Here is a 13,318-nt window from a genome sequence, read left to right on the forward strand (position 1 = left end):
TAAATGAGCTCTTTTGCCTGTACAGGTCAAGTATTTCCCTAAATTGCATAAGCTGTGCTGGTAAAAGAAAAGTTTACTGGTTTGAGTTTCACATACTTAGACAAAGTTGCTGGAATAGATGTATCAGAGTGTAGTGGTTTAAAGAGTTAATCATGCAACACCCCTCCCTCCCCTCAGGAGAAAGGGGTTGGAAAGGAAGAGGAAAAAAAAGAGATAAAGATAGGAGAAAATAATTTATTAACAGGAATGTGAGATAATACAGAATAATAAAGAGTAATAAATCAAAATGAACCAAAAATAAAAACGGTTGAGAGAGAGGGTCAGTCTGAGTCTTTATCAGCAGGCCTTTTATGGCTCACTTCCTCAAAAAGACCATCACCCAGAATCAGAAATCAGCTGGAGGCTCCTGGAAAATGCAGTGCATCCCAGTGCATCTTTGCCTTGGAGAATCAGAATTCACATGAGACTGCTAGAGATAAACGGTAAACACAGCTCCACAGTGCACTGTCTCTCCTCACCCAACAGTCTGTTGCGTGATGTTACGATACAGAATACTGATAAAACCAGGACACAGAGTCATATATTAGCTTTAATTTTGTGTAGTCTTGGGATTACTGGTGTAATTGTGCTGACAAACCATTTTATGGCTCAAGCAAGCCCTAATTCACAGTCATTAATTTGACTCAAGAGCTCATTCATCTGCATTCCTCATATAATTTTTAAAGCTCAGAAAAATGGTTTGCTGTTTCAGTCTGATATTTTGCTGTTTTTCAGAGACATCTGAAGCAAAATAATTATGAAATTAACTGGAAAAAAAATAAAAGCTACATCATTCACATATTAAAATCAACTGCAACAGTAAAAAAACCTGCATATAAAAGTGCTGTCCTTGTCTCACAAAGAACATTTGAGACTGCAATTTAACTGTAAGAATCCCCTTAAGTTTAGAAACTAAACTGCTTACTCATCCTAAGTAAGAAGTCAAACCAGCTAATGTCTCATGACCCATTGTATTGCTCCAATTTATAGGAGGGAGATGAGTTCTTTTAATATCCGTATACCTAGCATGAGATTAAGAAACAACGGTTAAAATATTGGTCCAACCAGTTTATTATAAATCCTCATCAGGGAGATAGGGAAGGGAAGGAGGGCGATAGAAAAGATAGGAACGAAGCAAGAATAGCGTAAAGCAGGGATAGTCACCACCAGGATCCAGCAGCGGTCCCGTTGCACGACGTTTCGATGGTCCGAGGCAAAAGCAACGGGAGAGAGGAGGGGAGAGGGGAGAGCAGCAGTGTGGCCGGCCTTGGGCAGCAAGCAGGTAGCAGGAAGAAGTTGCAGAGCCAATCCAGGAGGAAGCAGCAGGCCCAGGAGAGTCCGTCAGCATGCAGGCATTCCATAGTGAGGAATCTGATGGCAGATACCTTTGTTCTTCTTCAGCATCGTGGTAGAGCACAGAGCAAGTCCAGGAGGGACAGAGGCAGGTTGTGAGGCTTCTCACAGCAGAAACCTCTTCTTCTTCATGAGGAATCTGTTGCCAGAAAACATCATGGTTATAGGTCCCCTTTTTATCCTTCTTCTTCTGCCAGCCTATGTGACATCCCTGAGTGCTTGAGCAAGATCATGTGAGTACCCCCGAGGTGGCCATCTTCCTTGAGATAAGTCCACACAAAAACTGCCTTATGGCCATTAAGCTGCAGCTTACTTCTCCTCTCTTTGCCCCTGGCCTTGTCCATCTGTGTCCCTCAGACAAAGGATTTCACAACTCTTGTCCAGGACTTGTCCATCAGTGTTCTCCAGACAAAGGATTTCTCAACCCTTGCCCAGGGCTTACTTGGACTTGTTATCTGTGTCCCCAGCAAGCTTTGAGACAATGTAAAAGAATAATCTCTTACACCCATTGAAAGGACAATGTTCTTCCTGTATGTATTTATTCATGAATTCATGTAGTCATATAATGATGTCAAGTCCAATCCTTCATTCCTATTGTACCTGAAATGCCAGTTTATTTTCTCAACCTCTGTAGGGCATATGCAAAAGGAAAATCTCTTTTATTTTTATTTATTTATTTATTTATTTATTTATTTTAGTTTGGTTAGATTTTCTTTGCGAATTGAGTAGTAGAGAGGAGGATGAGGGGTTATGTAAGATGAACTCCTATTTCCTCACCCAGACACATATGCTACAGGTTAAGGCCCAGAGCTACAACCAGCAAGACTCTGTCACTGTTTCCAATGATGAGCAATGCTTTGTTGCACAAGCAATGCTGTTGTACCACAACTAATTCACCATGGAAATCAATGTCGTTCCTCCCAGGGGGAAGTGTTTCTCAGTAGGACTGAGGGTGCCTACATTAGGTAACACTGCCATTTCCACAGCCCCTTGCACAGCTTTAGTTAGTCTCATAAAATCACAGAATCACCAAAAGACCTTCAAGATCATCCAGTCCACCGATATTTCCCACCAAACCCTGTGCTTCAGCACAACATCTCAATGTTTCTTACATCACCTCCAGATTTATCTAGAATCACACCAGACCTGTAGCTTTTGACAATATTTTCAGCAGTTTGCTGAAAACACAGCTAGTAATAAAGGACAGAAGTTGGGGCTGAAGGAGCAAGGTGCCTCTCTGCTTCAAATATTGATGGTCAGTACTGCTCCAATGGAAAGAGGGCACAGGAAGAGCAGCAGAATATTTTATTTGGATTTGTTCTTTTTTTTTTAAATAAACAAATAGCAAAACAGCACAACTGTTCACTTTAAAAGATTTCCCTTTAATTTACATTTCTGAAGACAAAAATTAAGAGCCAAATACTTACATAGTATCTGAGATTAAAAAAAACCTTGGCCTAGAAGGAGGTACCATTATTTATACTCTGTTAGTGCCAAGCAGCGGCAGTGAGGGCTTCTGATAACATGGATGAGCATCCCAGTGCACTTGGCAGAGAGCATGTAACTAGGCCTAGTGTTGGAGCAGCTGTATCCTGTCTGGGATCCCAATGCACAGTCATATATGAACTGCATGGGTACAGTGTTTTTAACATCCTTGGTTGGCACTGAACCTAATCCTCATGTTCTGGCAGAGAACAGAATTGTGGATGTCTGCAGTCTGAGTCTGACACCCACTATTTCTGGGCAGTGTGTGTATAGTGAGTGCTGTGTATCCAGATTTGGTAGATCACAGGAAAGTGCATACACCTCTGGCAGTGCTTCAGTTCTCATGGAAAATTACTAAGAACTGATGTGTAAACATGCATCTGATGTGCCAAGAGTTTCCAGACTCACAGCAGCTTGATCAGACTGGCATATCCAGAAATGCCTGACAGCTGTGCACAACAGTCAAACTTCCCAGACAGTTTTAGGGTGGAGACAGGGAACACGTTCAGAAAGCCTACACATATCGTATTTTTAGTTCTACTGATGAGTTAAAAAGTAAACACTCACAAAAAAATGCCTTGATACACTTTAAAGAAGATTTTTCAAGCAGACAGCGTAGCATCTTCAGATTTTCCTATTAAAATTCCAGTGCATAATTAATTTTCACTAATGCAAATTAATCTAGAATTACTCAATATTGTCTTCCATTAATTTATTCAAGATAAATGTTCATCCTCATTAAAGTCAGTTACCATTTAAGTATTAACTGTATAGCGCAGAGTGCTTTGATTCCATGCATATGTAGCATACAGCATTTAGCATACCACTTGTTAACATGGGAGATTGCAGGTGCATACAAATCTTGTAACTGGCTGGCAAATCGCTTGTGGGTGTTTGAAATACATTTCAAGTGTTTTGCACAAAAATTTGTATTTCTCTTTGTGGCAGTTCAAAACAGCCCTGTTTGTTATGCCAGCAAAAGCAGACTGGCAAGGGAATAAAAGGTATTTGTTGCATATTTTACTGACTATTTAATTTCTCTGCTTAACGTGATATTGTTCTCTGTTAAATGTCTGAAAGTTATGAGATGTTTCTATCATGATTCTGATTCCTTGAATAGTACGAAGCCTGAATTATGCAGCTGTAGGGGAAAAGATGAAAGCCAACAGCCTTCTGGGCTGCACTTTGTCAACAGCAGGTTGAGGGAGGTGATCCTCTGCTCAGCTCTGACAGGACACTCGGAGTGCTGGGTCCTGTTCTGAGTTTCCCAGTGCAAGAAAGATATGGGCACACTGGAGAGATTCCAGCAAAGAATCATGTGGGTGATTAGTAAGTCAGGCTGGAGTATCTGATATGCAACAAGAAGCTGAGAGAGCCTAAAATAAAAAAAGCTCTGATTAGTTGCCCTAGATGATAGGATAGTTATGAACACTGTGAGATGCAGCTATTTTATTGACAAGCCTTAGCACCTTTTAAACATTCTGTAAAAGCATTTGGGACGTAGTTTGCAGGGAAAGGAAGAGAGAAGCAAAGGTAACAAAGAAAAAAAAGTAAAAATAAAATACGCCAACCAAAACATATCAGCCCTTTTTTCAGCTTCTTCCTTTTAAAGCTATTCTGGAGAAATTTCTCTTCTTTGCGTAGATTCTGTTACATAAGGAATCTCATCCTGCCACCTCTGTCATGTGCAAGAATCCTGTCCTGTATATTCAATGTTATTGAGCTCAATGAGTTTCATTCATGTGAGTAAAGATGGAAGATTTTATGAACTTTGTAGTTACAACAGTAGCAGAGATGTCTCTAGTCTCCTTTCCTCAGACACATCAGTTAACATCATATCCCATTACAGGAAGGAGAACTGGCCTTTCAGTTGCCATAATGCAGAGGCACAGTGACATTTGCATGAAGTTACTGGAGTGGGAGAGATGACACACAATCTTGCTAGGGAAAATGGAGAGGAAGTAGTAGGCATGAAGAAAGATCATATAGTAAAAGGTTTGTGTTCAGTGCTGCAGTTCCCTTACATTGTACAGATGACCACATGCTTGCTAATACATGTCTGACAACACTGAAATGTCACTGTGACCCTCGAGGGACCTGTTTCTTATTCCCAGATTCTGATGCTCAGGAAGACTGCACTGAAGAGGAGAAAGCCATTTTCAGGTGAACACAGACCGCATTCGCTATGCCTGAAGAAAATACAAGTGTATTTAAATAATAAGATATTTGCTTTTCAAAAGATTGGCATAAGCTTTTGCACAGACCTGTTAGCTTAAGGGCTTATCTCTTTTAATGCTAAGGAGTATTTCCACTGTGCTCTCAATACAGGCCTGCTCAGGAGCAGCTGCTTCCGCAGCACTCCATGTGTGCCTAAGCCCTTAGTGAGATGGCATTTTATGTTTGGATGATCAACATGCACATTTTTATATATCCAGCCTTTGTGTCTGCTAAGATAAGAAGAATCTTCCCTCAGCATTCTTCTTTAAATGCCAAAAGCCCTTTTGTTTAACTACAACGTGTCAAACAAATGCTTATCTATTACACTCTTCCCAATAAGAAGCCACTGTTTATTCTTGCTATCTCTTCACTTAATGCATCTGATACTTTTATACCTCTCCCAAGTCTACTCAAGTGTTTTCCTAACATTTTTCACTTTGATTCCCCTGTACCTTGTTAACTTACAACTCCTTGGTGCCATGTTAAAGCTGGTAGATGCAGAAGTGAGAATAGTTTTCCAGCTTTTACTTCACATATTAGTGGCAGGTTGCTTTTTTCTCCCCTCTCTCCTTTTTCAAAAGCACTTGTGTGTGCTAGGAGTGTTCTTGTGCTTGGCAGTAATACATCTCGTTGACAAGCTTCCTCTCTCTTTCCTTGGGTTTCTGTGTGTCCTAGGACACCCTGTATGACTCTCAAGCTGAGGAAGCTGGAGGGGCTGATGCCAGTGGGGAATTATTTGGGATCTTCTTCTCTACTTCTGCTCTTTCCATGATCCACCATCACCACATCAGACAAGTCTTAGGTCTGCTAGCATTTCTAGGCCAAACATTGCACAAAAGGAGAGGTGAAAAAAATCTTTCTAAAATGAAGCTGTTCCCAAGGATGGTTTATATGACCTTGATCTCTTCAGCTGTACCTGCTGCAGTCTCTTCCTGCAAACATCACACAAATAGTTTGTAAAAGGAAGGAAGAGACAGCAAAGATTTACTTTCACTACAGTTTTATCCTGGATATTTTTGCTGAGATTGAATCAGTAAAAAAAAAGCACCATATGGTTTTTTGTAGATGAATATTCTACAGAAATTGAATCATATTTTGAGTAGGTATAAATACCTTGCAACAAGTCTTGATGTCATTCTGCCTCCACTCCTTGCCCTCTGAACACCATCTGGAAAGACCATCTGTGCTCCCAAATGAAGCACATCCCCTTTCTTAGGGGGCAAGTGGGCAGCTCTGCAGGCCCTTGGCTCTGCCAGGCTCCTTGCCCTGCTGAAAGCCATTCTCAAAACAGCTCACAGCCCATCTCATCTGTTCTGCAGTACAGGAATTTCGTAAGTTCAGGCTCAACCCAGAAGCACATTCACATTCTTCAATCACATTGAAAACATTCTCTTGGGCATTAGCAGCCAACATACCTTTGTGGGTGTGTGCTGTAAATACTGCAAAAGTCAAGACGAAGCCTGACAAAAGCTCTGCTGCTCAGCACTACTGCTGAAATGAAATGGCATTGGAAGAGGCAGAATTTTTGTTTTGAAATTAATCTGAAGTAGATTTCAGACCTTTCTCAGGTGCTGCTCCTTGCCTTCCCTATATGAAAGCTCAACATTAGATCTAACATAAGAAACACGTTGTTCCTGGAGCCAGTGGATTTGGGGTGAGGGAAATATTGTAAAAATGAGTTTTCATCTTGAACTTCTCCCCTTCAGCATCAAGAACCGGATGTCCAAGAACGCTCTGGCAAGAGGAGGAGATAACACAAACTGGTCTGAAAATGTAAGTAAGTGATCAGTTTGTTCTGGAGAAAGGTGGATCTTCATGTTGTGCACCAGCTGTCAAAGGAGTATGCTAGGTTTTCTGTCCTGCAGGCTGCAAATCGACCTCTTCTGCCTCCCAGCAGAACCCACTAACTGTTGGGTTAAAGGCTGCTCTGGGCAAGAACATCTTTGCTCTCCTTCCATACCTAATAGGAAAGCATTTTTTCCCACTACGGAAGAGCACTTAATTATGTATTAGAGAGCACGGGCTGGAAAGTAAAGGAGCCTGAACAGATTTGGAATCACAGGGAAAGGGAAATTCAATAATCCATCTTGAAAGAAAAATACTTTTCTACATTTTTTCTAACAACTTTGCATGCAAACCCTGCAAACTCTATGCCTTATTCTTAAAATAAATAAATAAATAAATAAATAAATAAATAAATAAATAAATAAATAAATATGGGGGGAAAAAAAGTTAAAAGTGGCTTTCCTTTTATCAAACAAGAAGGGAGATTGCTTCACCCTTAATGTATGTCCGTTATGTGACAGTTTGGGACAGTATTTGTTAACACACACATCCTGGCTAGGTTAAATGCAACAGCTGTATTCCCAATTACAACCACCTAGGCAAGGGCAATAGCCTCACCTCTGACTGTTTTTTTTCAGCCTTTGCCAGCTTTATCAAGCACAGACCTTTCCAGTACTCTCCCATCCTGCTTCCTTTTCACTGCTTTCTCCTTTTGTCCCTTTTCCCTACATTCTGACACCCAGATGTTTTCTTACTAGGATGCATCTGTTTTGTTTCCAGATTATCTGCATCTGCTCTACTTTCAGGAAAGCAAACTATGCTTTGTCTAAACTTTTATATGTGCCTCAGACCCCAAGGCTCAATTGCTGTCCAGTTCCTAGAGCCTGTACTTGACTGATCGGCGTGCTGTGTTAAGACACAGTGTTTGAAATGCATTAATGCCTTAAGGTTTATTAAGAGAGATAGTATTTTTTCAAAATAATAAAGTAATTCTTAGTGTTGTCATTAACTCAGTTAAGAAAATATTAGTCTTTTAAAAAAAAATCTCTTAGAAATATCCCCTCAAGTGCAGCAATCTGCAAGCTTGTAAGAAGTCTTCTATTTGCATTAGTGGTTGGGTTTTTGTTGTTGTTTCTTATTGTTTGTGGGGTTTTTTTTGCTTGTTTGTTTTCTTAAAGCCCACCTGAGATTAAAACCTGAATTAACCACAGAAAAGACTGAAAATTGTTTTCAAACTTTCTTGAAACACAATTAATCTAATGCTTTAACAGCTGGCAGCTGCAGTAATTACTTTTAGATTATACCTAAAGTCTGTTGAAATCTAATTACTCTGATCTATGAACCAGGTAATTAAGGTAAAAACTCCGGCATTTTCTTAGACCTCATTAACTTATTTCCTTTGAAAATCATTAGCTAATGATGGTACATTAAGAGTTTATCCATAAAATGACAATGAATAATTGTAACCTTTGTCCTGGGACATCAGAGGACAAAATAGTGTTTAACTGCTCGATGTCTCAATGGCTATTTCTTCATTTACAGTGCAAATATCATGCCAGTTTGGGGAGAAAGAACAAACTGAATTGGAAAGTGGTCAGGAAAGACAAATATTTTCCTTTTCATTTATGTAGTATCCATAAAATAACTCAGGACTTCCAGTGAGATAAGCAGACCCCTAAGAAGCACCACTATATGTTAATGCTCAGGCTGTCTGGAGCTCAACTTCAAGAACAAAGAGACACCCTGGTCTGGACCTGACTGGTGTGTGGCAACGGGCCTTTGAGCGTGGAAATACTGTGATTTTAGCCTTGTTGCAGGCTGCCTGGCCTGATTGCCTGTCTCAGAGCTTTTTGCAAGCTCTGAGATACTGTGTGCTGTGGCTCCACCTGCAGCATCCTCCTCTCTTCCCAGTGCAAAGGTTGTGCACAGCCAGAGGATGAGATTTTCACTGATATACATTGAAAAATTTGATTCCTTGTGCTTTATGCTTGTGTCAGAAAACAAAGAGAAAGAGTGACATGCATCTCTCACCCTAAATGAGGGTGTACTGAGATGCCTATGGGACACAGTTACCAACCAAGATGCTAGGAATGACTGAAAGAGGCAGGGTAGCCCTGAAGTGGTGGCTAAGCTAAGCTGCTTACTTTTATTTTGACATGAGTCTAAAGCTTGTGTTATTTTGAGCTATATTGTTCGTTATACAGTGCAAGCTGTAACTCTACAAGATGCAGCAGGCAGTGGCTGTGTTGCCATCCTCTGCTCTCCATCTTGGGAAGGCAGCTGCAGCCATTCCCATTTTCCAGGTAAAGTTTTTATAAAGTTGGAGGACCCAAGTCAGCAGACTTCCTGAGAAACTTCTGCCTTCAGGCCCCCTGTCCCAGTTTTCCTCAACTTCTGATGCCAAGTTTTTTTAATTAATTCTCTATATTGTGTTGTCATCTGGAAGAGTGTGATCAGCATCTGGATCTGATTCTGCTAGACATTGTAATGATGCACAATGCAAACTCAATTCTTTCTTAATAATCATATCTAATGTACAAAAGGAAAACTAACTCTACAGCTATATGGACTACCTAATCACAGAAATTGATGGATAAACCAATATTTTATTGAAATCTGTGTAGCAAACCAAATAACAGAAATTCTGTTAGTCACTTAAGAGCTGTGCAGAATAAGCACATTGGGCTCAGGATCTCTCGGGGGTGTCTCCTTAGCATCAGGTGCAGCACTTACCTGTTGCATAGCATTTTAGAGAAGGAATTCATCTGTACTGAAGTATGTAATCTTAAAAGCCTAAAATCTTTAATTGCAGCTGCTCTGTAAAACAGCAACTTCAGTAGGAAATTGTCAAAGCACTGGCTTTGGATCATAACTCAAATAAATGTTTTGGGAGATCATCGGTTAGACCATCAAGACCCTGAGTACATATCTGCTGGGATCACTGTACACAGGGGGAAGGAAACAGTCTGAAACTGAATGTAAGTTGCCTTCAATTTTCTCTCCAATAATGATGTATCATTTATGAAGTCAAAAAAGTAATAAACTCAGATTTTCTGTAAGGCATTTTATTAATAAGGAAATGAATTGAACAAATGAGCTAATTTAAGAAAAATTAAGGATAGAAGTATTGATTCAATATAAAGGAGATGCCCACATGGCTATTCAGGAAATCCTGCTGTAAAGAAATTACCAAGACCAGTTTACCAGATACATAACTGCTAAAATATTAAATCAATCAGTGCTGGAACTGCTTTTTCTCAGGAAAGAGGATGCTGTGAAATCAGCTCCTTTCAAATCGCTGTATATTCCAGTGGGTCAGAACTAGGACTGGAAGCCAAGTCCTCAATCAGTTTTCGGCCAATTTTCCTTGCCTCTTCAGTAGACATTGCCTTTTGCCAGAGCTTCAGCAACAATCCTCCTTGGAAAGAAACACAATGTGGCACTGTCAGATTAACATGGAGTACACACAGCTCGAGGCACACAAGGGATGAAGCACACGTCTGATTGCAAACACCTAACCACTCTCCTGTGGATAGTGAAATGTAGACAAGGGTGGAGCATGCCAATGGTGTAGTAATTGCCTACAGCTTTGTAGGAAGACACAGGCTATTCATTCAGCTCAGGTTCCTTTGTATTGATAGACACCTTGGCTTGTTCCCTTGTCACCAGTGTTGCAAATCAAAATGATTGAAGACGCATGTCAGGGCCTTGTTCTGGAATTGCACATAGCTTCATAGCTTATGAAGCAATGGCCTGATGGCTACAGTCATGCAGATCTCTGTTTTTACTCTAAATTAGCAAAGAATTTACTCTTCTATCCCTCTGAGGCCTCAAGCTAAAGAAGCGAATGACCCCTATGCTTTCATCAAGGCAATTAGCAATCATTCTCCATGAAGCATTCCTGACCAGTTCTGCTTCAGCACCAGTTTGTACAATGCTCATTGCCTGCTCCCCTCTACTCATCTCTATGATGTATACAGGAGCCACAGAGAAAATCTGAGGCAAAAGAAGAATCTACAAGAAAACCAAGAGTTTAACTATTCTCTTGTGAAACATGATTTAGTTTATAGAAGACAACATGTAAGAACTGAATTTCCATCATATTTTAACAGGGAGATGAGGAGTTAAGAGAAGGCAGCAGTCTGGCAGCCTGGGAGACCTTGTGGTGCTCCTGGCAGACAAGTGAGGGCAGTAGGAGAGGCCTCAACCCACATATTGCTGCTGTTTTGCCTTCATATATCCGTGGGGAGCAAGAGCACTCAGTGAGTAAAGCTTCTCACTGTCCATTAGTGGAGAACATTTAGAGGCAGTTGTATTGTGTTTATATGGCAAAATTTTGGTAGTAGGGCTATGCAAGGTGGCCTCTGAGAGCAGAACCCAAGGCTACTCCATGTCAAGTCAGAGCTGTCTCCAGCTACCCAAAAGGGGCCCACCACTGCCAGAGATGAGCCATGACAGATGCTGGTTGTGCTTCTGGGAGCGGATTTAAGGATGGGTAAAATCTGCTGCATAGCAGCAGCTGGGAGAGAGAAATGTGAGAAAAAGCTCTGCAGGCACCAAGGTCGGTGCAGAGGGAGGGCAGGAGGTGCTCCAGGCTGGAGCAGGAGTTCCCTGCAGCTCAGAAAGAGCTTGGTGGCGAAGGTCAACCTGCAGCCCATGGGCACCATGTGGAGAAGATTTCCACACGCAGCCTTGGAGGAGCCCATGAGAAAGCAGTGGATGAGTCCTGAAGGAGGCACAGCCCATAGAGAGTCCCCACAGGAGCAGTCCCAGGCTGGAGCTGCAGCCCTGGAGAGGAGTCCACGATGGACCAGGAGAAGAAAGAGACTATGATAGAATGTTGTGGATTGACCATAGTCCTCATTCCCCATTCCCCTGCTCTGCTTGGGAGGAATAGGTAGAAGAGGAAAGCATTTTCAGTTTACATTTAGTCCTCACTGCTCTAGTCTATTATCAATAGGCAGTAAATTACATCATCATCCCTTAAGCTGAGTTTGTTTTGACCATGATGGTAATTGGTGAGCCATCTCCCTGTCCTTGTCTCAACTTATGAGCTTTTTTGGTCATATTTTCACTTCCTGTCCTTTTGAGGAAGGAGGATGAGAGAGCAGCACAGTGGTGCTGAACTGCTCACCACTGTGAAACCACCATGGCAATATACATAGCACTGTCTTCATATAGCTCCCTGCTAGAGGCAGCTTTAAGGAAATGAAGAGTAAGCAAACTGAATCAAGAAATCAGATCTCTTTCTGGACAATCAGGAACCCATCCTACGAAGTACTGAAATCCACACTCAGCTGCTGTGGTTTACAGCACGAGAAGAGGACTTTACTTCTCACAGAATATGTTTAAAAGTTTGAAGAATCTGGCTCAACAAAACAGTATATCTCATTTTGTCACGAGTGCAATAACAACAAGGTCTAGCTTTTCAGATCCAGTCTGAGGCTGTCAGTCCAGAGCCAAATATAGTTGAATATAGTTTAAAGCTCCATTTCTGATCTGCACAGCTATCAGCAGGTTGAGCTAGCTTGCATGTAACCATCAACTGAAAGCAAAGCAGCCCTTCAAAGCAGAGTCAGGGAAATCTCCAGCGTGCAAAGCCAGGGATTTCAGATAGATATCACACTGTTTATGGTTACACCCATGTAGAACATCTTCAGCATCCATGCTTCTTCTTTCTCCCTTCAGTCCTGCATTTATCTGCTCTGCTGCCCTGATTTCTACCCTGCAAGTCCTGCTTTCCCTTGCTGTCCCCACAGTGGAGAGATGAATTCTAGATTGGTAAAGAAATCTATGTTTCCATGATGCATTGCATAGGCTACCATGCAGGGGGACAGAGCCCTTAAAAGAAACCCTGAACTGGTGACATAGGTTACCAGTCATATGACAAAGCTGTTACGATCCTTATTCAAATTATGAAGCAATGTTCACCATTATGTGTGAAGAAAACAATCTGTGGTGTGAAGATGATCTTTTGAAATACATAGTATCTTCATTAAACAGCCTCTTCCAACAATAAATACAGCTACTGAGAGAATTTTCACTGAAGTATATAGACAGGAGATCACAAAAACAAAACAAAACAAGAACAACACCAAAAAAACCAAACTATGGCTCTTGATACTAGCTTTATGGTGTAACTTTACATTGTGTTTTCATTTAAATAGCTTCCTTTCATAAAGGACGAACAAATAAATAGTATCAGCCTATCAGAATACTGTAATTCTATGTCTCACCACTGGATGGTGATGCAGAACTTATTTTAGTTAAAGCCGTCTAAAGGATAGAGCTCTGCTGGGAGAGAAGAACGGTGTGATTCTGCATAATGTTTTCTATAAAACCAAAGATTGATATGGAAAACAAAAACAAATCCACAAAAACAAAAACAACAACCAAGCAGAATACTTGTGGACATACAAACCATTGTTTTTGATCTTTT

The sequence above is a fragment of the Meleagris gallopavo genome, chromosome 2, assembly GCF_000146605.3.
Source record: "Meleagris gallopavo isolate NT-WF06-2002-E0010 breed Aviagen turkey brand Nicholas breeding stock chromosome 2, Turkey_5.1, whole genome shotgun sequence".
Lineage (NCBI taxonomy): Eukaryota > Metazoa > Chordata > Aves > Galliformes > Phasianidae > Meleagris > Meleagris gallopavo.